Consider the following 26,985-nt stretch of genomic DNA (forward strand, 5'->3'; position numbering starts at 1 on the left):
AGAAACAAGCCTAGACCTGTCCGGACTTCTAAAGATCTTTCCCAGAACCCCCCGCCCTACAGGAAACGGTCACCCATCGCTTAAATATTAGCCCTCAACGGGCAAACAAAGCTCTTTTAAAAACATTAAAGTTTGAAAGATCTTACTTACCTCCACAGAATAATCGTTTCTTATGTTTTTCGGCTGGTTTAGCTTTTTGCACCGCTGTGAAGGTAAGAGACATGTTTAACCTTTAACCACACCGCTTTATAAAAAGCTTTAACCTCTTACAGGCTGCAGATATATACTCACAGCTATCAGATACCGGGGCTGACGGCCTTTCAGATTCTTGAAAGGTTACGGTTCTCGAAGGTAAAACGAAACAAGCCCTCGATGTGGAAGGCCTTTCGTTGTCTCGAACCACGTTTCTTAATACTGTTAGACAGGATAATTTTTTTAAATTAACAAAACTGGACTCAAACATCTTACAGAAACGTTATACAAACAAACAGGGGTTTAGTTCTTACCCGGTCGGCAGACAGCCTGTCTAGGGACAACCACTTCTCTTGGTCGATCCTCAGAGACATTAATCACAGGCCTTTCGATAGTTTCTGTGTAATTAAAGAGACCGGCATTAATATATATTAAAACGTTTTCATAACTCTAATGAGCCGCTTCAAAACCACACACACCCATGCATAAGAACCCATGAGCGCAAACACAAAAATCTTACCGTCGTTGTTCCAGATGATCTCCTCAGCGTTGGGAATTAACTCCTGTTGACTGGCTGAAAAATAATTTTACAGAACTTAAAACAGATGTTATAGCCTTATTTACAATACATGCACACAACACGCTCTGAGTCAATGAAAATAATCTGAAGACTTGCCTAAAAACTCGTTTAAATCGAATCGCTGATGTTGTTTCCGGACATTGTTGATCTTTAGTCTTAAATCGAAAGGTCAGTATGAGTCTGTCGAGCTGAAGACCAGACCTTCATACTTATACTGATGGCCACATGCCGGATCTGCTTGTAAGGCATTGTTCTGGTCTGGCCTTTGTGCCACCCTGTTACCAATTAACATATCAAAACCAACCAATAAAATGACACTGCATCAAATTTCAAATAGAAACCAAGATGGAGACGATCTCTCTCCTCTCTACTCTAAACTTTTATTAGAACCTTTTGGTCTCTCAAAAAAACATTTTTAAGCATCAAGACCTATAGTCAACAACCACTAAGAATATTTCAGGCCTTTATAAGCGCTAAAAAACAACCTGAGCCTAGAAAATAACTATAAAGATCAAAAATAACTAGCGCTTTTACAGTGATTTTTTTATTTATTTTTTATAGCGATGCTTTGTTTGGTATTAAACAAGTCACAAACTACTCAGAACAGCGTTTATCCCCGCAAAAGAGATATTTGGGTTTATTTTACAAAGCTTATAAATTATATAGGTTAAAAGTATTCTGAATGTTTTGATATCACACGCCATACCTACTGTTGTCTTCTACACCTTACGGTAGCAACAAATCTAACTACTGCTTTACTTTAACAATAATAATGACGGCGACCACGATGACAACAAGAACAACAACAACAAGAACAACAACAACAACATCATCATCATCATCATCATCAGATTTTAATTAAAAGTGGCTACACCAGCGTTTACAATTTCAACCTGTCGACGGACGGACGCTCTGAGTGCATCGATTGCGGGCACTCCAATGAAGAAAAGACACCCACCGCCTCCGGGGAACCACGAGGGCAAGCTTGACGAAAAGGGTCAGCCCTCAGTAGGCTGTTTCCGCCCGGTTTCGAACCGGGGACCTTTCGCGCGTTAGGCGAACGTGATAACCGCTACACTACGGAAACTGACACCGCTGCCTCTTGCTTCAAATGGTTACCGTTAAAGCCTGCTGGTAAAACGGGCTCAGGTGTTTCAGGTCGGCTAGGCTGTGAGATGGCGTCTGAAGTGCGGCGAAAGGATGCCATTTTCACTGACCTGTTTGGCATTGCTAAAGGGCACATCAGGACACTTCGGAAACTCTTTTAAAGGCAGGACGCCCTGCGCTCTGACAGTGCCTGCACTTAACCCAACAAGGTGATGCTGAATGGCTTGTTCAAACGTCTGGTGGTCTTCCTTCACCACCAGACTATCAGAGCTATTGTGCCTTCTACACCTTACGGTAGCAACAAATCTAACTACTGCTTTACTTTAACATTAATAATGACGGCGACTACGACGACAACAAGAATAACAACAACAACATCATCATCATCAGATTTTAATTAAAAGTGGCTACACCAGCGTTTACAATTTCAACCTGTCGACGGACGGACGCTCTGAGTGCACCGATTTCGGGACACTTCGGAAACTCTTTCAAAGGCAGGACGACCTGCGCTCTGACAGTGCCTGCGTTTAGCCCAACAAGGTGATGCTGAATGGCTTGTTCAAACGGCTGGTGGTCTTCCGTCACCACCAGACTATCAGAGCTATACTGCGCCTTCAACTAGATAAGAGTAACAGCAATGTCGCCGATCCTGCTACGGTCGTATTGTAACAGCAACAACATGTATCGATTTTAAAAGTGTCAGTTCCAGTGCCTCACAAAGCTACCCTTCTGCGATCGTTTGTTCTCAAGGTCAGGATTTCTTGCCACTCCGAGGAAGAGAAAACGACGGCCGGCCTTGGGGCAGAGAGATGGCGACGGGTAACACGGCACTGGCACGCGTGCACCGCAGGTTGTTTCCACCCGGTTTCGAACCAGGGACCTTTCGCGTGTGAGGCGAACGTGATAGCCACTACACTACGGAAACCGACCCGTCCTGGTGTTTCAAATGGCTCCCATCGAAGCTGGCTGGTAAAACGCGCACAGGGGTTTCCCGTGGGCCAGCCTGTGAGATAAAGGTTTCTATTTTCACTGACCTATTTTGCATTGCTCAAGGGCACATCAGGACACTTTGGAAACTCTTTCAAAGGAAGAACGCCCTGAGCTATGACAAGACTTACACTTACCCCAACAAGGTGATGCTCAATGGCTTGTTCAAACAGCTGCTGCTCGTCTTGTGCCACCATCAGACAATCACAGAGCTATTGTGCCTTCTACACCTTACGGTAGCAACAAATCTAACTACTGCTTTACTTTAACAATAATAATGACGGCGACCACGACGACAACAAGAAAAACAAGAACAACAACAACAACAAGAACAAGAACAAGAACAACAACATCATCATCATCATCATCATATTTTAATTAAAAGTGGCTACACCAGCGTTTACAATTTCAACCTGTCGACGGACGGACGCTCTGAGTGCACCGATTTCGGGACACTTAGGAAACTCTATCAAAGGCAGGTCGCCCTGCGCTCTGACAGTGCCTGCACTTAGCCCAACAAGGTGATGCTGAATGGCTTGTTCAAACGGCTGGAGGTCTTCCGTCACCACCAGACTATCAGAACTATACTGCGCCTTCGACTACATAAGAGTAACAGCAATGTCGCTGATCCTGCTACGGTCGTATTGTAACAGCTACAACATGTATCGATTTTAAAAGTGTGAGTTCCAGCGCCTCGCAAAGCCACCCTTCTGCGATCGTTTGTTCTCAAGGTCAGGATTTCTTGCCACTCCGAGGAAGAGAAAACGACGGCCGGCCTTGGGGCAGAGAGATGGCGACGGGTAACATGGCACTGGCACGCGTGCACCGCGGGTTGTTTCCGCCCGGTTTCGAACCGGGGACCTTTCGCGTGTGAGGCAAACGTGATAGCCACTACACTACGGAAAACGACCCTTCCTGGTGTTTCAAATGGCTCCCATCGAAGCAGGCTGATAAAACGCGCACAGGCGTTTCCCGTGGGCCAGCCTGTGAGATAAAGGTTTCTATTTTCACTGACCTATTTTGCATTGCTAAAGGGCACATCAGGACACTTTGGAAACTCTTTCAAAGGCAGGACGCCCTGCGCTCTGACAGTGCCTGCACTTAGCCCAACAAGGTGATGCTGAATGGCTTGTTCAAACGTCTGGTGGTCTTCCTTCACCACCAGACTATCAGAGCTATTGTGCCTTCTACACCTTACGGTAGCAACAAATCTAACTACTGCTTTACTTTAACAATAATAATGACGGCGACTACGACGACAACAAAAACAACAAGAACAACAACAACAACAACATCATCATCATCATCATCAGATTTTAATTAAAAGTGGCTACACCAGCGTTTACAATTTCAACCTATCGACGGACGGACGCTCTGAGAGCACCGATTTCGGGCACTCCAATGAAGAAAAGCCACCCACCGCCTGCGGGGAACCACGAGGGCAAGCAGGACGAAAAGGGCCGGCCCAAAGCAGGCTGTTTCCGCCCGGTTTCGAACCGGGGACCTTTCGCGCGTTAGGCAAATGTGATAACCGCTACACTACGGAAACTGACAACGCCACCTCTTGCTTCAAACGGTTACCGTAGGAGCCTGCTGGTAAAACGGGCTCAGGCGTTTCAGGTCGGCTAGACTGTGAGATGGCGTCTGAAGTGCCGCGAAATGATGCCATTTTCACAGACCTGTTTGGCATTGCTAAAGGGCACATCAGGACACTTCGGAAACTCTTTCAAAGGCAGGACGCCCTGCGCTCTGACAGTGCCTGCACTTAACCCAACAAGGTGATGCTGAATGGCTTGTTCAAACGGCTGGTGGTCTTCCGTCACCACCAGACTATGAGAGCTATACTGCGCCTTCAACTACATAAGAGTAGATAGTAGGGTTTTTTGGGCGCGGCCTATTTTGTTATGACGTATGCCCTAAGCTTATTAATATTCCTACGTCATAATTGGGGGGCGTGATTTTAGGTAGAGTTATTTCCTTAATTATTCCTACGTCATATCCGTCAGAAAGTGTACACCCATAAAACCCTGAACAACAAGGCCACCCATAAATACCCCCACCCCTCTGAAGGCAACGCCCCGAAACTCTCCTCTCTATTTAAGAACCCGCGCTTCTTTTAGGCAATACCTCTTTAATTCTCAGCTTCTGAAACATCCCGCTTCTTCAACATGTCCAGCGACATCAACATGAAACCCCGCAAGAAACAATCCCGGGCAAGGGTTCCTGTACTCACCAATTTGAAGATTGAATGCTCCTGGGTGTTGATCTGGGGGGCTCGACGGGGTTACCGCTTTAAAAGGGATCCCAGCTATGTTGGAGTGGAGCTTCTTGCTTTGGGAGAGAAGGAGGGTACGTTGGAACCTTTTGAGACGGTAATTGAATACTCTTATGAGGACTGGTTGAAGGTGATGGCCTGGAGAGATCTGGGGCTTGTGGATAAGACTCTAGAAGGCTTGCAAGAGGGTCCAAGAGAATGCGAAATGGAGTCTCCGACTCAGGGTTTTGAAAGGTGTGAATGGGAAAGCTTGCAGAACTACGACAGACGACGTGTGGGGTTTTGGAGGGGGGTCTGACGGCTCAGGGGCTACTCTCTTCTAAGAGGGCGGTGTGTCGTGACGTAGTGAAGAGATAGGATAAAAGGTGCAACAATTCATTCATGGTTTAAAATTAAAGAGAATGTCTTACCCGAAAGCTGCGGACGTCGACAGGCTCTACAGGCCTCTTCAAACCCGGGATCACCCCTGGTTCTATTCCCCAGATTTTGTATACACTCTGGAACCCTTTGACTGTGGTTACTCTCCAAGACCTCAGACCCCGGTCCCTCAGGACGAAACAACATGCGGTGCGATGGATGTCCAAATGAGTCTCGGGGATCCCCAGCCTCTGGAGCTCATGGAGGGCCTCGATTTTGCCGAACTGTCTACCGTCTGTGCGTCTCAGGAGGGGGTCAGTCCAATGGATGGAGAAACACCCCACAAACCACCAGGCGACCCAATGAGCATCGGACTGTCCCGGGGGCGTGATGAAGACGCAGGATTTATGCCCGGGGTATGTGACCAAGTAAGCAGAGTGGTTAAAAGCACCCTGGTGTATATTCTGAGTGCTCTCATCGACCGAGCTCTGAAAGAAGTCTGTCGGGGGTGTGAAGTGAATCACCCCAGTCAGTTGAGACACAGTTGTTTGTTTGAACCAGACCGTTACTATTTCCTGTTCTATTTCAACGTGTTTTACAGAAGACTGAACAAACCGTGGCTGAAACCGGCACTAATCAAGGCGCTCTCTTACTCCCACATACATGTCACTGTGGGACAAGTCCAGAAAATCATAGATGAGATTTTGCTGGAGCTGAAAAAGGAGCCGTTTATAATAGAGAAACTTGGGCAGCTGCTCAATGACCTGGATGAGCCGAGTAGAAAAACCGCTGGCAAGCTAAAAGCTTATTTCTTCCGTAAAGAAGTTAAAGCTGGGGGCAGCGACGAAGAATTCGACATCTACGCCACTGATTCAGACTCTGACCTGAACTAAGGGACTTTGAACATGGGGAATGTTCTGGACTGCTTCTGCAACTGGTTCTGTCATCAACACTCTGCAGCTAACCTGAGAGCGCTATTACACCATGTGCTTGACAGAAAAGTAGCCAACGCGAGCCTTTTCTCTACAGATTTAACCATCGATGAGGATCAACTTTCAAACCTGGAAAAGTGAATGGCTGCTGTAACAAAGACCGGGGGGTACGAACACTGGGATGAAGGGCTCAAGGGGGCCAAGAATGATATTAGGCCATTTCATCAACATCTGTATGACCTTTTACTGAGCATGTTTAATACACCTCTGTTTACTTTTAAAATAGGTCATATTGTTGTTTTATTTACATATGTAACTGAGGTGTGTGCCTACAAGATAAAGAAACAGGTATATTTGTTGATATAGATCAAGTAACCAATCATCTGATTTCTTTTTGTCTGGACCGTAGAAAAAATTGTTGTGTATGTTATACTTTTCTCAAATGTCTAAAAAGGGGTATCTGCTCTCCTGAAGTTGAATAAAAAACCTTGTATAAAAACTTTGCGCATAGTGTGGGTCTGTGTGGTTATTTGAGAGAATGACTCGGCAAGCTCCCCAAATGCAGGAACTATACTACAACCCAGCCAAGATTGGGGGTTTGGCGGGTAAGAAGGGTTTTCAAAGAGGACTCGCTGAGGCCGGAGTGAAGGTTAATGATGTGGTTGTTTCAGAATGGTTACGGGAACAAGACGCCTATACCTTACATAAACCTCTCAGGATTAACTTTAAAAGAAACCGCGTATATGCAACTGACATAGATTCACAATGGCAAATGGATCTAGTCGATATGTCAAATATATCAAAACATAACAATGGTCACAAATTGATGTTGATGTGTATCGATGTGTTATCAAAATATGCCTGGGCTCACATTCTACATAATAAAACAGGTCGGGCGGTGACAAGGGCCTTTGAGGATATATTGTCCCAGGGTCGATGTCCTAAAAAACTGCAGACTGATAAAGGAAAAGAGTTTCTCAACAGAGAATTTCAGAATCTACTGAAGAGACACAAAATACATCATTTCACCACCGGTAATGAGCTTAGGGCATCGGTAGTGGAGAGGTTTAACCGCACCATAAAGACCAAAATGTGGAGATATTTTACAGCGGTCAACACGTTCAAGTATTTTGATAAAGTTCAGGATTTTATCGATGCTTACAACCAAGGGTATCACACCAGTATTAAAATGAAGCCTTTAGATGTTGATCAAAGTAATTCTTTTAAGGTCTATAAAAAATTATACGGACCATTTATTAAGAAGGGAAAAACTACTTATTAGTTCAACATCGGTGATGTGGTTCGCGTTTCAAAGCTAAGGAGTACTTTTGCCAAAGGTTATGAACAAACATTTTCTGACGAATATTTTACAGTTACCGAACAGTTGGCTAGAGACCCCCCCGTGTACCGGTTAAAAGACTATGACAGGGAGGATATAGAAGGAACGTTTTACGAAGCCGAGTTACAAAAAATTATTGTGGGTAAAGACAGTGTATACAGAGTTGAAAAGATATTAGCTGAAAAAACCCAGAACCGGAAAAAATATGTGTTGATGAAATGGCTTGGATGGCCTGAAAAGTTCAATAGTTGGGTCCCGGAACAACAGGTTTGCGATATTCAATCCTTATAACAACATGCCCGCGGGTGTGTTGGGGGCATTACTTTCGATTCTCAAGATGGAATCAGGAGGCTTCTACGTGACTCTACCCAGTAATGCCTCTCTCAATATATATCCTAAAAATGAAATATCCAGTTACACGGTACAATTTGGAAAATCTATAGATCTAAGGGGGTCGTGGGAAGTGGGGTTGGCGGAAATACAGTATCCTTACACTTGGGCTGTTTTACAAGATAAGGATGCCACCTTCGCCATTTTTGATGATGTTAAAAAGAGTCAATGGACATTCACGATACAAGGAGGTTATTATGACAATGTGGATAAAATATTAGATGAGATGCATAAACAGTTCTCAGAAGGCACCCCCAACATCAAGCTATATTACAACCCTATTAAAAACAGAGTGTACAAGGTGTCAAAACCAGGTATTAGCATTCAAACCAGCGGCCAACTGGGGCGTATATTTGGGATCTATTCTGACACAGAGAGCAGGTTCTCAGAAGTGGTGGGGCGGCTTTTACACTCTTTATGTGTATACGGATATCATAACCCACCAGAGGGTCGGGGATAGTTATGTCCCCCTTTTGAGAAATGTACTTATTAAAGGTAAAAGCAATGACATGGTCACAATTACTTATGACAAACCACACTACGTACCAGTCTCAAAGACCCACTTTGACAACATCACGATCGAAGTAAAATCGGATCAGAATATCAACGTACCCTTCCGCTTCGGAAAAGTTAATGTCAAACTACATTTTCGACCCCTGAAACAGTGTGTACATTATTAAAATGGCTACCTCGAGGGGTTATGTAGATCCTAGCGCCTATGTGGATTATTACAAGATGCAAGATGGAACGGCTTGCCCGGTATTGTAGGAGCCCCCACAATGTATGGCGCCAGTCTAGGAGGACTCTTTCGTGGTCTCTTTAGAATGGCCATACCCCTGCTTAAGAGAGGCTTTGCTATAGCCAGACCCCACTTGAAATCAGCGGCTAAAAATATTGTTAGTGACGTGTTCACCAATGTTATGAACCGGGCAGCTAGCCATGAGCATCAGGAGGGTTCGGGTCTCATGGTAATGGCGAGGAGGGGGGGTAAAAGAAGAAACAGCATGTGTCCACCAGGGGGCGACGAAGATCCGTGGCTAACAAAAAACGAAGAATCTCTCATTCTCCAACATATCGTGGAAACACTCGGAGAAGGAAGCAGCACAAGAAAAAACCTGCAAAAAGAAAGTCTCAAAGAAAGAAAAATAGAGCCTCAGGATACATCTTTTAAACATGTCTTTTGTCCACAGTCTATCGGAAGAATGCGTCAAATCAGAACTGGATCTGTTTACAGTTCCATACACTCAAACGAGTATAGATAAGAGCATATATGTAGAGATTCCCCCTCTTTCTGCAATTTCAGACACGGCCCCTCTGGAGTTTTTTATAGCTGGCAATGGCGAGGATTATATTGATTTGAATAACACATTTATTTTAATGAACTGTAAAGTGACTGATGAGGATGGCGATGCAATCGAGAAGACGACCAACGCTGGGGTCATCAATTACCCGGTGGCCACCATGTTTACACAGGTGAATGTGACCCTGGGAGATCGGCTCATTAGTCAAAGCAGCAATACTTACCCCTATAGAGCCATGATGGAGTGTATACTTAATTATAGTGAGGAGACCCTAAGCAAACAGTTCAGCCCCGGCCTTTTCTTCAAAGACATCCCGGAAGCTATGGACGACAAGGATCCAGAGGGACTCAATAAGGGTTTGCAAAAAAGAACGGCCTCTTCAACAGAAGGGAGGACCTTTGAGCTAATGGGGTATATCCATGCAGACATATTTTTCCAAGAAAAACTCATGCTCAACGGGGTAGACATTAAAATTAAAATGATCCGTAGTAAAAGTGCTTTTTGTCTGATGACCCCTGATACTGAAAAATATAAACTGACCATATTATCGGCCTCGCTGTTTGTGAAAAAAGTGTCCGTCTCCCCGGCGGTTAAACTAGGACACGCGCAGGCGTTAATGACGGCAAACGCCAAGTACCCGATCGAAAGAGTCTATATGAAAGTCCACAGTATCCCCGCAGGGACACGGGTGATGAACCAGGAAAATCTGTTTCTAGGACAGCTCCCAAAACAGGTTATTATAGGTCTCGAAGATAATGATGCATTTACCGGGGTTTACAACAAGAACCCCTTTAACTTTAAACATTATAACGCGGAATTTATAGCGTTGTACGTCGATGGTGTGCAGGTTCCATCCAGACCTTTTCAACCTGACTTTGAAAACGGCAATGCGGTTTGTGAATATGACACTCTAGTACTGGCTACGGGTCGCCATCTCAAGGATCAAACTCTGCTGATCGATCGCCGGGAATACTGCAGTGGTTACACCCTGTACGGTTTCAACCTGACCCCTGACGAAGAGTGTGGACAACATTTTTCACTGATGAAGACGGGCAATATGCGTTTGGAGATGCGTTTCAAGCAGCCTCTACCACGCACTGTAAATATGGTCGTGTATGCAGTGTTTGACAACATTATTGAGGTGAATCAGAGGAGAAACGTTATGTATGATTATTATTAAAATGAACACCAGAGAGCTCAACCACATCATGAATGCCCTGGCCAGCTCACGGAAACTGTTTCAAGGAGTCTACACCTGCGATCAGCTGCCTAAATTTAAGATCAAGAATTTACCTGCAATGTACATAATCAACACACACCCTAAAAATATGCCCGGAGAACATTGGCTGGCTATTTATCTAAGGGAGGACCACCGTGGTGAATTTTTTGATTCCTATGCAAACCCCCCGGATTTCAGACCTTTCCCTCGGAAGATAAATAACTTTCTGCTCAACAACTGTCAAGAAACCATTTACAGCGGTCGTCAAGTACAAAGTCTTCAGACCTTCACTTGTGGTCAACACTGTGTGTTTTTCTTATATCATAGATCTAAAGGAAGGTCATACCCCGATATTATGGCCTTGTACAGTGAGGATTTAGGCCAAAATGATAAAAAAGTGGCAGAGTTTGTCAGGACACTGTGGACCCCCCCTTATAACACAATGACTTACGACCCTAGCCAGCCGTGTATACAGATGGGGTGTTCTTGTGAGGATTTTAAAAGATGTCATGCGTGTTAAGGTGAAAAAATAATGAAAACAGCCTTTGAATCATTAGTTTTGTTTTTATTCAACAAAATTCTTATACAAAGCAGGGGTTATGGTATAAATAAATGTACAACATTTGAAAAATAAAAAATAATAATAAAAAATTGTTTGTCGGGTCATTATTTACAGGGGAGACAAATAAAAACATGTGATTAATAAGCTTCCCAACGATGGATAGATCCTGAGGATGGAAGCTCAGCACGGTCAGAGTAATGAGATATCGGAGTCAGATCAGGCTCCACCTCTTTACACAGACGGATTTTTTGTCGCGTTTCCTGGTTAGGAACTGTTGATTGGGGCATGTTCAGACAGGCCATCGCCTGTAGGAAAGCATTCCAGCCTACAGGTCGGCGACTATCGGGTACCTTATTAGTGCTAGTGACACTCTTCAACAAATCAAACGTGTGAACCTTTGATCAGTTGTCCTTTAAAAACAAATTCACCCTGTTCATTCCAAGCCGTTACCCGCGGTTTCTGAACCATTTTGTGCAGGATATATTCTGCATGTCTTTTGCTTCTGGCCGGCATGTTTCTCAAAACATCCGTTACAACATCTCCCTCTGAACTCTCAACAGGTTCGGTCACCGCAACATCTTTATCAACCGTACCCCCCGCATCAGCCCCAGAACCATTTTCTTGAGAGGCCATGGTTAAAGTTAAAATGTTTTGATCTTTTTCACCCTGTCTAACCAGACGGAGGTAGCGCTGTAACGTGTTGGTATACAACTGGGCTTTGGAATACTGATTTAAATCGGCCCTGGCCTGTATAGCTTTCATTTCAGAGTCCAGGTTGTTTTCGGCCGTTTGTCTAATGGGCTCTGGCCCGACAACATTTTTTCTCAGTTTCTCAAGCTGCTCCTGAGGGATCAAAAACATTTTCTGAGCATATTCCATTATTAACCCACTCTGGAAGCTAGAAGACTGGTTAGGAAAGGCACGGCTATGCTCAACAGCGGTCCTATAAAACCCCCGGTTTGATTAATCTTCTTTCTTTTTCTTTTAATAGAATACTTCTTATTAGCGATGATCTTGATAACCGCTTTTTGTTTTTTGAGTTTAGAATGTTGAGAAGGGTTTAGGGGTATATTACCGCGTAAGATGTTAAAAGCTATTTCACACAGGGTCTCGATCAAATCCGAGGGGGCCCCTGCCAGCATAGCTTTCCTATGGCGCGGGCTCCTCTCAAATAACATTTGCAAAAGCGGCAGATTTCTTTTAATCCGAACAGACATTCTTATTTATTTCCTTTTCTTTAGCACATAGACTGCCGTCCAATCGGGCGGGCACAAACCTGTTCTGAGGCGAAAGTCTTCTGGGGTTTGTGCTTTTAAGTCCGCAATCAAGTACCCGTAGGGTTTTTTGGTGGCATCCTCAAATGCCTCCAAAAAGAACTTGGTCTGGTTAGGGTACATTTGACGAGCCAAGACGGTGACCTGTAGTTTATCTCTGGGGTTTTTAAAAAGAATTATATAATTGGCATATAAATTAATAGTGCGGCTTTTTTTACCTTGAAAAAATAGATTTTGAACTAAATAAATAATACTGTAATTCCTATGATGAGTGTACTTTGTGAAAGCTTTTTCCACTTCACTGTTGTCACCGGCCTGCTCCATCAGGTCATCAAGGATCACTAGGTTAGTTTGACCGGGCGGGAACAAGTCATCGCCACACAACGAGGCGGGGAGACCTTGCACAAATTTCAGATTATTTTTTTTCGAAGCCAAATCATCGTAGAGAGGTTGCCAGCAAGAGTAACACCACACTATGTTGTCAAGAGCTTGGGACACGGTTGCGTCCATATCTTCTATGATGTTCTTTATAAGATAGCTCTTCCCCGAATTGGAGGGACCGGCTATAATACAGGAGAAAGGGTGTTGAAGTCTGTTATCAAAACCACCGCTAATATCCATAAGGCAGAGTGGTATAATCAGTCTTCAACACTCTTTTATTGTACACCACTCTGAACCGTTTGTTTAGTGATCTATTTTCCAACGTGTACCCCTTTTTATTGCGATAGATCTGATTTCCGGCTGTAATAATCTCACGAGGAGGCGCGTCTTTCTCGTTACAAAACTTTCTACCAGGGTCGTCAGAGACTTCATGTTAATGAGCTTGTTGTTACAATGGTTCAGAGTGAAACCCTTAACTTTCATACAGGTCTTACCAGCAGCCGTTCTGTATGCGTAAGTCTTAGGACCCCCTGAAACAAACTCCACTATGTGGTCCTGAGGATCTAGTTCGCTCGTTAACTCCCCAAGGTAGTCCCCGAGGGGAGGGACCCAATCCCCTGGCCTGGTGACAAAGATTACAGAGTCAGTATCATGATAGAGCGTGCGTTCCTGCAACTGATCCATTAAGTTGTACAGTTCAAGCCGGGCGTAAGCCGTGGTAAAAACCGCTATGAAAACATTAACGTTCCCCTGTTTGGTGGGGAAATCTTTAGGGGCCCTCCACTGGACCTGTGCCACGTGGTCATTTAAGAATTGAAAGTGTGATACTGCATGTTGTTTGGAAAACATAAATTCTATGAACAGTTCAGGGGTTTTAATCAAGGTTGTGTTTAGACGGTAATTTCTTTCCCCAAACTTACCCCACAGACTGTTTAAAATCAGTTTGGACATTTGTCTCTTGGCGGGGTTTACAGTTATGTTCCCCGGCTCTAGACGGATCCCTTCCTTTTCAAAATATTGCTGAACGTATCGCTCTTTGGCCGCGGAGTCAACACACCATGAGGGATAGCCCGATGCCTCCTGTTTCCCTTTCAGATGGGTCATAATGTAATCAGCAAAAAGAGTATCAGTTTTTTCAGAAAAATGCCAAACCTCATACACCTTACCGACTCTGTAACCTTTCTCCACCGCCTTGTCAAGCTCAATGCTACACCAGACACCCGTCAGCGCTCTCTCTTCATCACTGTGCAGACAAGAGGTAGTTTGATTTTCAGTTTCCACACACGTTCTACACAGAGGGAACATCAATTTTCCCGAACACCTGTAAGGCAACACGGGTAAGAACAGCTCGCGAGGAGGGTACATGGTGACTTTGATCAAACTAAAGTAATGACCGATTTCGAGAAAGTCACGATAAACAATGGTTGGACGCCCCACCGGGTACATTTTGGTCTTGTTGACATAAGGGTACAGACTGGTGAAATCATAGTAATCTACTCTCTCACCCTCCTTTACCTCATAATGTAAACAGAGGGCATTGGTACAACCCCCAAATAACGCATCCCGGGGCTCTAGACATTCAGGAAAGTCCAAGGTTTCCATAAACCGTTGTACCCCCGCATCCTGTTGCTTCAGGGTCGTGCACTCGTGTTCCCAAATCACCAGCACGTTCAAACCATAGGTGTTTTTTAAAGTTTCAATTCGTTCCTGGAAATCATAGTACATATCACCGCAGAGTTTTAGTGTTACGGGGTTAAAGGTGTTTGGGTCGAAGCACTGAGGACAGCCATGGTAAATACAACCGGCAAACTCATAAGCGGTACGCCGCCCGGACACGTTGCTAAAACCGTCTAAGTAGTAAGGCCCCATTTTTACTTCCCCTTGATTTAAAGCATGTCTGATGAAGATGTTATCCCGGGCACTCAGGTATTCCACCCACTGTATGGAGACAGTCGAAAAGTTCTTTTGTCTAGCACGATAGTTGTCAGAAGTGGTGACCGCTATAGTGTTTTTCTGCAAGAAATTGGACCGATACATTTTCATGCAGAGAGACGCTATGGTCACACTTTGCAAAGGGTTGAGACTCGATGTGCTGATAACCTCGGCGCAGAAACGCACACAGGCTTCTTTAAGGATCACCACATCATTTTTACAATAAGCGGCCATCTCTTCTCGGAAATCAAAAACACCTCCCTTAACCGTATTGTACCATTTAAAGAATTCCTCCCTCTCATGAGACATCATAGTATCAACCCCATAATAAGAGGCGGGCGGGTAGGACCCTTGATAATTTTGAGTGTCCTTAGTATTAAAAAAATGGCAGAACCAACCTTTCTTCTGAGCCTCAAAACCCAGAGCCTTAGGCAAAGCGCTCAATTTCATGGGGAGGAAATTTAACAAGTCTATGTAACGTTAGTTGAAAGCTTCGTCGGTGAAACACATGATCTTGCTACCCTGAGCTATTATTTTTGGGGTCACCCCATTTTCCACCAGATACTTCATCAAAATGTAAGAATCATAACCCTTAGCATTGTGGGCAATAAATGTGTAATTGAGGTATTTTGGACCTCGATACCGCGTAAAGAAATCCCTGACACAACTCTCACCGCTAGCTGACCACTCACGATCCAACATGTCAATACAGTGTATATAATTAGCAACGTGGACCCCGTTTTCTTGCCGGCATTCAAAATCAAAAAAGACATACCAATTGTGCGGCGGCTCCTTTTTAACCGGCTGAATAAAGCACTGGTGTTCGGACCCCGGGGTTAAATCAGCATTACAGATCCTGCATCTCGGCTCCAGACATTTGTGTGGTTTAACCTCATGAAAACGGTACTGGAGGCAACACTGCGGGCAACATTTAGTTTGATCACAATAACTCCATTTTTTAACCCCTCTCAGCAGCGGCCCTCTGTACCTTATGCTCGGAAAAACAGAACGCTGAGAGACAAATCCTTAAGCAATCTTTACATCGGATGGTAGGGGCCAAACCCTTACGACACTGCGGATTGAAACAGACGTTACAGTAACCGTCACAGCGGTGCTTAAGCTTATCATTGAAGGCCTTTTAACACCAATGACAAACATACGAACAACCCAAAAAAGCCGTCAAACTCTTTATTCCAAAGTAATGACTATCACTTAGGAAGAGAAACAGTGTCTGTGTATGGGTTTCAGGATGTGTCTGAAATTTCACAAATACTTCCTTTACCTCACAACGGTACCACACAACAATTTTTAAAGACAACAACTCCTCAAACTTGGTGATGTCTGAAAAGGCAACCATCTGTTGAGAGTTTAAGCCGGCCCTCTGATGAAGCATTAAAGCCTCTTGCAGAGCTTGGGGTTCAGGCATGTCGGGGGTGAGTAGTTTTATTAAACTGTAAGCAAAACAGAGCTTATTGTCCCCACTGGAACTCACCACTAATTGCCTGAGCTTGGTCCTAATTATGTCGTTCTTCAAGCATTTCGACAGTCTTCTAAGCGCCCCACCCTCAGGGTTACGAACCACATTCATTACCAGAGACAGACTTTTATTAGCTAAGATGGCTGCGTTACTTTGCAATAACGCTTCGATTTTTGGCAGACGTCTAAATTATCTCCACTCAGCATTACAGATAGGTTGCTAAACAAATCATCCCCTCTGAGTTCTAACTGTACAACATCTCGAGGTCTGACCCTTTCAGCAACCTGTTCAAGCATTTTCTGCAAGGCCTCGTGTATGTTGACAAATATTTCTGCATAATTGTCACAATTTAAAAGTTCTGCAAAATTAAAACGCTGAATCATTTCAAAATTGTTATAGGCCGGTCTATCTATAATCACGGGATCACTGGTACTCTTGGACACATCATCATTTTGAACAAAGCCTTCACCCCCTACATTCTCACAGAGCATGTCCTCCACAGCCTTATCAGTCTCAGAACCCTCCACATTCCGAACACCCCCACTGCTGACATCTACAAAACCCCCTTTTTGAGGAAGCTCATTTAAAGCCTGTAAAAGTCCTTCAAAGATATCCAACCGGTTAATGTCAAGACCCTCCTCTATAGTGATGGCTGCTTCTGCTGCCATCCTGTGTTCTAATTGTCTCAAATCATTTATAATAGGGGCAGAATTTGGTCGGGGTAGCTCCTCCAAAGCCTCCACCATTTCAAACAAATCGGGGTGAACTAGGGGGTGAACCTCTATAAGCGCTACCGGTGGGAGGTGGTTATTTAGATCATTGACCATCTGTAACAGGTCGGGGTTCACCGGTAAGTCTGTTAATTCACTTTCTATCGGTGGTAATTGGGGGTTATTTAAATCATTTATCATTTGTAATAGTTCCAGGTTCATTGGGACATCAGAGGAGTTCACAACAGGGCCGGGGATGTTCTCTCGGGAAGGTCTTTTTGGGGCCCTAGCTTGTTCATAATCCTTTAGTTTGTGAGTTCTTTTACCAAGTCAGGACATTTTTTAATTTATTTTTTATTTTTCCAACAACCCACAATAGTAAGGCGTTTTGTGTCTATTAAAACATTAAATACGGTACAATTCGTTAGTAAGGGTATTAATAAGGGTGTTTTGGCTCTCTATCACCAGGTTTTGCCCCACTAACACAAGTCTTTGATTTTGTAACAAAGTATGTAGCAACTCATGCCGACCTTCAGGAAGTAGCTCCGGGGGCTGGTGGCCTGGCTCAGCTTCAAAGGATGGTCGCTCCGGTAAATCTCGGTCGAAGGAGGCAGGGAGCGAGCGTATACTCATGGACGGAGACCAAGAAGGCCTTTGCGGTGACACCCTGGCCAAGCGCGGGGTACTGTTCCGCGTTTCTGTAGCCAAGAAACGGGTCTGGGGGGACGATGTTGAAACCAGGCCGTCGTTGGGTGGTGTGTCAGCCCTGACTGACGGCGACCCCTGAGGTTGTTGGATGCCTGTGTTTGTTCCGCCCGACAATGCGGCGGGCTGAATCTGGGGTGTTGAATTACCCCCAGAAGGCTGTGGCCTGAGTAGATGTTGGGGGGTCTCCAAGACCACCGTGGGGGATCCTCTCGGTGATCTCACCGGGGAAGATGTTTGATCCCACTTAGACGGGGTAATTGTCCTCAATAGCTCATCCACAGAATGACTATCCCAAGAGTCTTGGGAAGAATAAAAATATACATTACATTTACATCTTTAAACGGCGACAGAAATCACACTTAAAACAACATGTCCAGGACATTCAAAACCTTTAGCTTTTTTAGACCTTTGAAAATAGCCTTAGACATTCACTACAACGCCTTATTATTTACAGACAATATATTTATTAGGACTTGATAATAAATGTAAAACAGAGAAGCCGCTGTAAATAAACTGTTTCTTAAATGTTTCTTTAAAAACTGTAATATTGTTAATAAAACACACACACACACAACAACATTTCATTTTTAAACGAACCTTCCAAGTGTAAACGCTTCCTGATCCCGGGACTTCCTGTTTCACAAACGTTTTCACGATCTGTTTAAATATTAAATACAATGAACACCTTCAAGCCTTTTCCTACAACCACTTTAAAACAGAAGTATAATAGCGGGAGATAAGCCAAACAACTTACTAAACCCTTTCGGACGGCTTTACTTCCTAACCAGACGGTACGGCAATCGGTCATTTCTAAACACGTTCCCCAGAAACAAGCCTAGACCTGTCCGGACTTCTAAAGATCTTTCCCAGAACCCCCCGCCCTACAGGAAACGGTCACCCATCGCTTAAATATTAGCCCTCAACGGGCAAACAAAGCCCTTTTAAAAACATTAAAGTTTGAAAGATCTTACTTACCTCCACAGAATAATCGTTTCTTATGTTTTTCGGCTGGTTTAGCTTTTTGCACCGCTGTGAAGGTAAGAGACATGTTTAACCTTTAACCACACCGCTTTATAAAAAGCTTTAACCTCTTACAGGCTGCAGACATATACTCACAGCTATCAGATACCGGGGCTGACGGCCTTTCAGATTCTTGAAAGGTTACGGTTCTCGAAGGTAAAACGAAACAAGCCCTCGATGTGGAAGGCCTTTCGTTGTCTCGAACCACGTTTCTTAATACTGTTAGACAGGATAATTTTTTAAAATTAACAAAACTGGACTCAAACATCTTACAGAAACATTATACAAACAAACAGGGGTTTAGTTCTTACCCGGTCGGCAGACAGCCTGTCTAGGGACAACCACTTCTCTTGGTCGATCCTCGGAGACATTAATCACAGGCCTTTCGATAGTTTCTGTGTAATTAAAGAGACCGGCATTAATATATATTAAAACGTTTTCATAACTCTAATGAGCCGCTTCAAAACCACACACACCCATACATAAGAACCCATGAGCTTAAACACAAAAATCTTACCGTCGTTGTTCCAGATGATCTCCTCAGCGTTGGGAATTAACTCCTGTTGACTGGCTGAAAAATAATTTTACAGAACTTAAAACAGATGTTATAGCCTTTATTTACAATACATGCACACAGCACGCTCTGAGTCAATGAAAATAATCTGAAGACTTGCCTAAAAACTCGTTTAAATCGAAGTCGCTGATGTTGTTTCCGGACATTGTTGATCTTTAGTCTTAAATCGAAAGGTCAGTATGAGTCTGTCGAGCTGAAGACCAGACCTTCATACTTATACTGATGGCCACATGCCGGATCTGCTTGTAAGGCATTGTTCTGGTCTGGCCTTTGTGCCGCCCTGTTACCAATTAACATATCAAAACCAACCAATAAAATGACACTGCATCAAATTTCAAATAGAAACCAAGATGGAGACGATCTCTCTCCTCTCTACTCTAAACTTTTATTAGAACCTTTTGGTCTCTCAAAAAAACATTTTTAAGCATCAAGACCTATAGTCAACAACCACTAAGAATATTTCAGGCCTTTATAAGCGCTAAAAAACAACCTGAGCCAAGAAAATAACTATAAAGATCTAAAATAACAAGCGCTTTTACAGTGATTCTTTTTTTTTTTTTATAGCGATGCTTTGTTTGGTATTAAACAAGTCACAAACTACTCAGAACAGCGTTTATCCCCGCTAAAGAGATATTTGGGTTTATTTTACAATGCTTATATTTTATATAGGTTAAAAGAATTCTGAATGTTTTGATATCACACGCCATACCTACTGTTGTCTTCTACACCTTACGGTAGCAACAAATCTAACTACTGCTTTACTTTAACAATAATAATGACGGCGACCACGATGACAACAAGAACAACAACAAGAACAACAACAACAACATCATCAGATTTTAATTAAAAGTGGCTACACCAGCGTTTACAATTTCAACCTGTCGACGGACGGACGCTCTGAAAGCACCGATTTCGGGCACTCCAATGAAGAAAAGCCACCCACCGCCTCCGGGGAACCACGAGGGCAAGCAGGACGAAAAGGGCCAGCCCACAGCAGGCTGTTTCCGCCCGGTTTCGAACCCGGGGACCTTTCGGCGTTAGGCGAACGTGATAACCGCTACACTACGGAAACTGACACCGCCGCCTCTTGCTTCAAACGGTTACCGTTGAAGCCTGCTGGTAAAACGGGCTCAGGCGTTTCAGGTCGGCTAGGCTGTGAGATGGCGTCTGAAGTGCCGCGAAAGGATGCCATTTTCACAGACCTGTTTGGCATTGCTAAAGGGCACATCAGGACACTACGGAAACTCTTTCAAAGGCAGGACGCCCTGCGCTCTGACAGTGCCTGCACTTAGCCCAACAAGGTGATGCTGAATGGCTTGTTCAAACGGCTGGTGGTCTTCCGTCACCACCAGACTATCAGAGCTATACTGCGCCTTCAACTACATAATAGTAACAGCAATGTCGCCGATCCTGCTACGGTCGTATTGTAACAGCAACAACATGTATCGATTTTAAAAGTGTCGGTTCCAGCGCCTCGCAAAGCTACCCTTCTGCGATCGTTTGTTCTCAAGGTTATGATTTCTTGCCACTCCGAGGAAGAGAAAACTTAGGCCGGCCATGGGGCAGAGAAATGAGGACGGGTAACAAAGCACTGGCAAGCGTGCACCGCGGGTTGTTTCCGCCCGGTTTCGAACCGGGGACCTATCGCGTGTGAGGCGAACGTGATAGCCACTACACTACGGAAACCAACGCGTCCTGGTGTTTCAAATGGCTCCCATCGAAGCAGGCTGGTAAAACGCGCACAGGCGTTTCCCGTGGGCCACCCTGTGAGATAAAGGTTTCTATTTTCACTGACCTATTTTGCATTGCTCAAGGGCACATCAGGACACTTTGGAAACTCTTTCAAAGGCAGGACGCCCTGCGCTCTGACAGTGCCTGCACTTAGCCCAACAAGGTGATGCTGAATGGCTTGTTCAAACGGCTGGTGGTCTTCCGTCACCACCAGACTATCAGAGCTATACTGCGCATTCAACTACATGTTGGGGGGCGTGATTTTAGGTAGAGTTATTTCCTTAATTATTCCTACGTCATATCCATCAGAAAGTGTACACCCATAAAACCCTGAACAACAAGGCCACCCATAAATACCCCCACCCCTCTGAAGGCAACGCCCCGAAACTCTCCTCTCTATTTAAGAACCCGCGCTGCTTTTAGGCAATACCTCTTTAATTCTCAGCTTCTGAAACATCCCGCTTCTTCAACATGTCCAGCGACATCAACATGAAACCCCGCAAGAAACAATCCCGGGCAAGGGTTCCTGTACTCACCAATTTGAAGATTGAACGCTCCTGGGTGTTGTTCTGGGGGGCTCGACGGGGTTACCGCTTTAAAAGGGATCCCAGTTATGTTGGAGTGGAGCTTTTTGCTTTGGGAGAGAAGGAGGGTACGTTGGAACCTTTTGAGACGGTAATTGAATACTCTTATGAGGACTGGTTGAAGGTGATGGCCTGGAGAGATCTGGGGCTTGGGGATAAGACTCTAGAAGGCTTGCAAGAGGGTCCAAGAGAATGCGAAATGGAGTCTCCGACTCAGGGTTTTGAAAGGTGGTGAATGGGAAAGCTTGCAGAACTACGGTAGAGTGGTGAAGAGTCTATCTCTAACTACAGATCGTAAGGTTTTGTTTAGCAGTACCCTGATTACAAACCCTATTGAAGGGGGTGTGGAGGATCCAGAAAAACAGGTTACTGAAATTATGTTTGACGCCGTCTGACGGCTCAGGGGCTACTCTCTTCTAAGAGGGCGGTGTGTCGTGACGTAGTGAAGAGATAGGATAAAAGGCGCAATAATTCATTCATGGTTTAAAATTAAAGAGAATGTCTTACCCGAAAGCTGCGGACGTCGACAGGCTCTACAGGCCTCTTCAAACCCGGGATCACCCCTGGTTCTATTCCCCAGATTTTGTATACACTCCGGAACCCTCTGACTGTGGTTACCCTCCAAGACCTCAAACCCCGGTCCCTCAGGACGAAACAACATGAGGTGCGATGGATGACCAAATGAGTCTCGGGGATCCCCAGCCTCTGGAGCTCATGGAGGGCCTCGATTTTGCCGAACTGTCTACCTTCTGTGCGTCTCAGGAGGGGGTCAGTCCAATGGATGTAGAAACACCCCACAAACCACCAGGCGACCCAATGAGCATCGGACTGTCCCGGGGGCGTGATGAAGACGCAGGATTTATGCCCGGGGTATGTGACCAAGTAAGCAGAGTCGTTAAAAGCACCCTGGTGTATATTCTGAGTGCTCTCATCGACCGAGCTCTGAAAGAAGTCTGTCGGGGGTGTGAAGTGAATCACCCCAGTCAGTTGAGACACAGTTGTTTGTTTGAACCAGACCGTTACTATTTCCTGTTCTATTTCAACGTGTTTTACAGAAGACTGAACAAACCGTGGCTGAAACCGGCACTAATCAAGGCACTGTCTTACTCCCACATACATGTCACTGCGGGACAAGTCCAGAAAATCATAGATGAGATTTTGCTGGAGCTGAAAAAGGAGCCGTTTATAATAGAGAAACTTGGGCAGCTGCTCAATGACCTGGATGAGCCGAGTAGAAAAACCGCTGGCAAGCTAAAAGCTTATTTCTTCCGTAAAGAAGTTAAAGCTGGGGGCAGCGACGAAGAATTCGACATCTACGACACTGATTAAGACTCTGACCTGAACTAAGGGACTTTGAACATGGGGAATGTTCTGGACTGCTTCTGCAACTGGTTCTGTCATCAACACTCTGCAGCTAACCTGAGAGCGCTATTACACCATGTGCTTGACAGAAAAGTAGCCAACGCGAGCCTTTTCTCTACAGATTTAACCATCGATGAGGATCAACTTTCAAACCTGGAAAAGTGAATGGCTGCTGTAACAAAGACCGGGGGATACGAACACTGGGATGAAGCGCTCAAGGGGGCCAAGAATGATATTAGGCCATTTCATCAACATCTGTATGACCTTTTACTGAGCATGTTTAATACACCTCTGTTTACTTTTAAAATAGGTCATATTGTTGTTTTATTTACATATGTAACTGAGGTGTGTGCCTACAAGATAAAGAAACAGGTATATTTGTTGATATAGATCAAGTAACCAATCATCTGATTTCTTTTTGTCTGGACCGTAGAAAAAATTGTTGTGTATGTAATACTTTTCTCAAATGTCTAAAAAGGGGTATTTGCGCATAGTGTGGGTCTGTTTGGTTATTTGACAGAATGACTCGGCAAGCTCCCCAAATGCAGGAACTATACTACAACCCAGCCAAGATCGGGGGTTTGGCGGGTAAGAAGGGTTTTCAAAGAGGACTCGCTGAGGCCGGAGTGAAGGTTAATGATGTGGTTGTTTCAGAATGGTTACGGGAACAAGACGCCTATACCTTTCATAAACCTCTCAGGATTAACTTTAAAAGAAACCGCGTATATGCAACTGACATAGACTCACAATGGCAAATGGATCTAGTCGATATGTCAAATTTATCAAAACATAACAATGGTCACAAATTGATGTTGATGTGTATCGATGTGTAATCAAAATATGCCTGGGCTCGCATTCTACATAATAAAACAGGTCGGGCGGTGACAAGGGCCTTTGAGGATATATTGTCCCAGGGTCGATGTCCTAAAAAACTGCAGACTGATAAAGGAAAAGAGTTTCTCAACAGAGAATTTCAGAATCTACTGAAGAGACACAAAATACATCATTTCACCACCGGTAATGAGCTTAAATCATCGGTAGTGGAGAGGTTTAACCACACCATAAAGACCAAAATGTGGAGATATTTTACAGCGGTCAACACGTTCAAGTATTTTGATAAAGTTCAGGATTTTATCGATGCTTACAACCAAGGGTATCACACCAGTATTAAAATGAAGCCTATAGATGTTGATCAAAGTAATTCTTTTAAGGTCTATAAAAAATTATACGGACCATTTATTAAGAAGGGAAAAACTACTTATAAGTTCAACATCGGTGATGTGGTTCGCGTTTCAAAGCTAAGGAGTACTGTTGCCAAAGGTTATGAACAAACATTTTCTGACGAATATTTTACAGTTACCTAACAGTTGGCTAGAGACCCCCTCGTGTACCGGTTAAAAGACTATGACGGGGAGGATATAGAAGGAACGTTTTACGAAGCCGAGTTACAAAAAAATATTGTGGGTAAAGACAGTGTATACAGAGTTGAAAAGATATTAGCTGAAAAAACCCAGAACCGGAAAAAATATGTGTTGGTGAAATGGCTTGGATGGCCTGAAAAGTTCAATAGTTGGGTCCCGGAACAACAGGTTTGCGATATTCAATCCTTATAACAACTTGCCCGCGGGTGTGTTGGGGGCATTACTTTCGATACTTAAGATGGAATCAGGAGCCTTCTACGTGACTCTACCCAGTAACGCCTCTCTCGATATATACCCTAAAAATGAAATATCCAGTTACACGGTACAATTTGGAAAATCTATAGATCTAAGGGGGTCGTGGGAAGTGGGGTTGGCGGAAATACAGTATCCTTACACTTGGGCTGTTTTACAAGATAAGGATGCCACCTTCGCCATTTTTGATGATGTTAAAATCAATGGACATTCACGATACAAGGAGGTTATTATGACAATGTGGATAAAATATTAGATGAGATGCATAAACAGTTCACAGAAGGCACCCCCAACATCAAGCTATATTACAACCCTATTAAAAAAAGAGTGTACAAGGTGTCAAAACCAGGTATTAGCATTCAAACCAGCGGCCAACTGGGGCGTATATTAGGGTTCTATTCTGACACAGAGAGCAGGTTCTCAGAAGTGGTGGGGCGGCTTTTACACTCTTTATGTGTATACGGATATCATAACCCACCAGAGGGTCGGGAATAGTTATGTCCCCCTTTTGAGAAATGTACTTATTAAAGGTAAAAGCAATGACATGGTCACAATTACTTATGACAAGCCACACTACGTACCAGTCTCAAAGACCCACTTTGACAACATCACGATCGAAGTCAAATCGGATCAGAATATCAACGTACCCTTCTGCTTCAGTTAAGTTATTGTCAAACTACATTTTCGACCCCTGAAACAGTTTGTACATTATTAAAATGGCTACCTCGAGGGGTTATGTAGATCCTAGCGCCTATGTGGTTTATTACAAGATGCAAGCCGGGAACGGCTTGCCCGGTTTTGTAGGAGCCCCCACAATGTATGGCGCCGGTCTAGGAGGACTCTTTCATGGTCTCTTTAGAATGGCCGTACCCCTGCTTAAGAGAGGCTTTGCTATAGCCAGACCCCACTTGAAATCAGCGGCTAAAAATATTGTTAGTGACGTGTTCACCAATGTTATGAACCGGGCAGCTAGCCATGAGCATCAGGAGGGTTCGGGTCTCATGGTAATGGCGAGGAGGGGGGGTAAAAGAAGAAACAGCATGTGTCCACCAGGGCGACGAAGATCCGTGGCTAACAAAAAACGAAGAATCTCTCATTCTCCAACATATCGTGGAAACACTCGGAGAAGGAAGCAGCACAAGAAAAAACCTGCAAAAAGAAAGTCTCAAAGAAAGAAAAATAGAGCCTCAGGATACATCTTTTAAACATGTCTTTTGTCCACAGTCTATCGGAAGAATGCGTCAAATCAGAACTGGATCTGTTTACAGTTCCATACACTCAAACGAGTATAGATAAGATCATATATGTAGAGATTCCCCCTCTTTCTGCAATTTCAGACACGGCCCCTCTGGAGTTTTTTATAGCTGGCAATGGCGAGGATTATATTGATTTGAAAAACACATTTATTTTAATGAACTGTAAAGTGACTGATTAGGATGGCGATGCAATCGAGAAGACGGCCAACGCTGGGGTCATCAATTAATCAATTACCCGGTGGCCACCATGTTTTCACAGGTGGATGTGACCCTGGGAGATCGGCTCATTAGTCAAAGCAGCAATACTTACCCCTATAGAGCCATGATGGAGTGTATCCTTAATTATAGTGAGGAGACCCTAAGCAAACAGTTCAGCCCCGGCCTTCTCTTCAAAGACATCCCGGAAGCTATGGACGGCAAGGATCCAGAGGGACTCAATAAGGGTTTGCAAAAAAGAACGGCCTCTTCAACAGAAGGGAGGACCTTTGAGCTAATGGGGCATATCCATGCAGACATATTTTTCCAAGAAAAACTCATGCTCAACGGGGTAGACATTAAAATTAAAATGATCCGTAGTAAAAGTGCTTTTTGTCTGATGACCCCTGATACGGAAAAATATAAACTGACCATATTATCGGCCTCGCTGTTTGTGAAAAAAGTGTCCGTCTCCCCGGCGGTTAAACTAGGACACGCGCAGGCGTTAATGACGGCAAACGCCAAGTACCCGATCGAAAGAGTCTATATGAAAGTCCACAGTATCCCCGCAGGGACACGGGTGATGAACCAGGAAAATCTGTTTCTAGGACAGCTCCCAAAACAGGTTATTATAGGTCTCGTGGATAATGATGCATTTACCGGGGTTTACAACAAGAACCCCTTTAACTTTAAACATTATAACGCGGAATTTATAGCGTTGTACGTCGATGGTGTGCAGGTTCCATCCAGACCTTTTCAATCTGACTTTGAAAACGGCAATGCGGTTCGTGAATATTACAGTCTAGTACTGGCTACGGGTCGCCATCTCAAGGATCAAACTCTGCTGATCGATCGCCGGGAATACTG

General features: G+C 44.3%; 4 non-coding genes across 4 annotated transcripts; all 4 read right to left on the reverse strand.

The window, feature by feature from the left end:
• Positions 1-1,786: 1,786 nt before the first annotated feature.
• trnav-aac (transfer RNA valine (anticodon AAC)) lies at positions 1,787-1,859 on the reverse strand. The gene has a single exon. It is a non-coding gene; the product is annotated as a tRNA-Val (tRNA).
• Positions 1,860-2,731: 872 nt separating this feature from the next.
• On the reverse strand, positions 2,732-2,804 carry trnav-cac (transfer RNA valine (anticodon CAC)). The gene has a single exon. It is a non-coding gene; the product is annotated as a tRNA-Val (tRNA).
• Positions 2,805-4,342: 1,538 nt separating this feature from the next.
• Positions 4,343-4,415, reverse strand: trnav-aac (transfer RNA valine (anticodon AAC)). Its single transcript has one exon. It is a non-coding gene; the product is annotated as a tRNA-Val (tRNA).
• Positions 4,416-20,930: 16,515 nt separating this feature from the next.
• trnav-cac (transfer RNA valine (anticodon CAC)) lies at positions 20,931-21,003 on the reverse strand. The gene has a single exon. It is a non-coding gene; the product is annotated as a tRNA-Val (tRNA).
• Positions 21,004-26,985: the final 5,982 nt, after the last annotated feature.

The sequence above is a fragment of the Amia ocellicauda genome (genome assembly GCF_036373705.1).
Source record: "Amia ocellicauda isolate fAmiCal2 chromosome 11 unlocalized genomic scaffold, fAmiCal2.hap1 SUPER_11_unloc_3, whole genome shotgun sequence".
In the NCBI taxonomy this organism is placed as follows: Eukaryota; Metazoa; Chordata; class Actinopteri; order Amiiformes; family Amiidae; genus Amia; species Amia ocellicauda.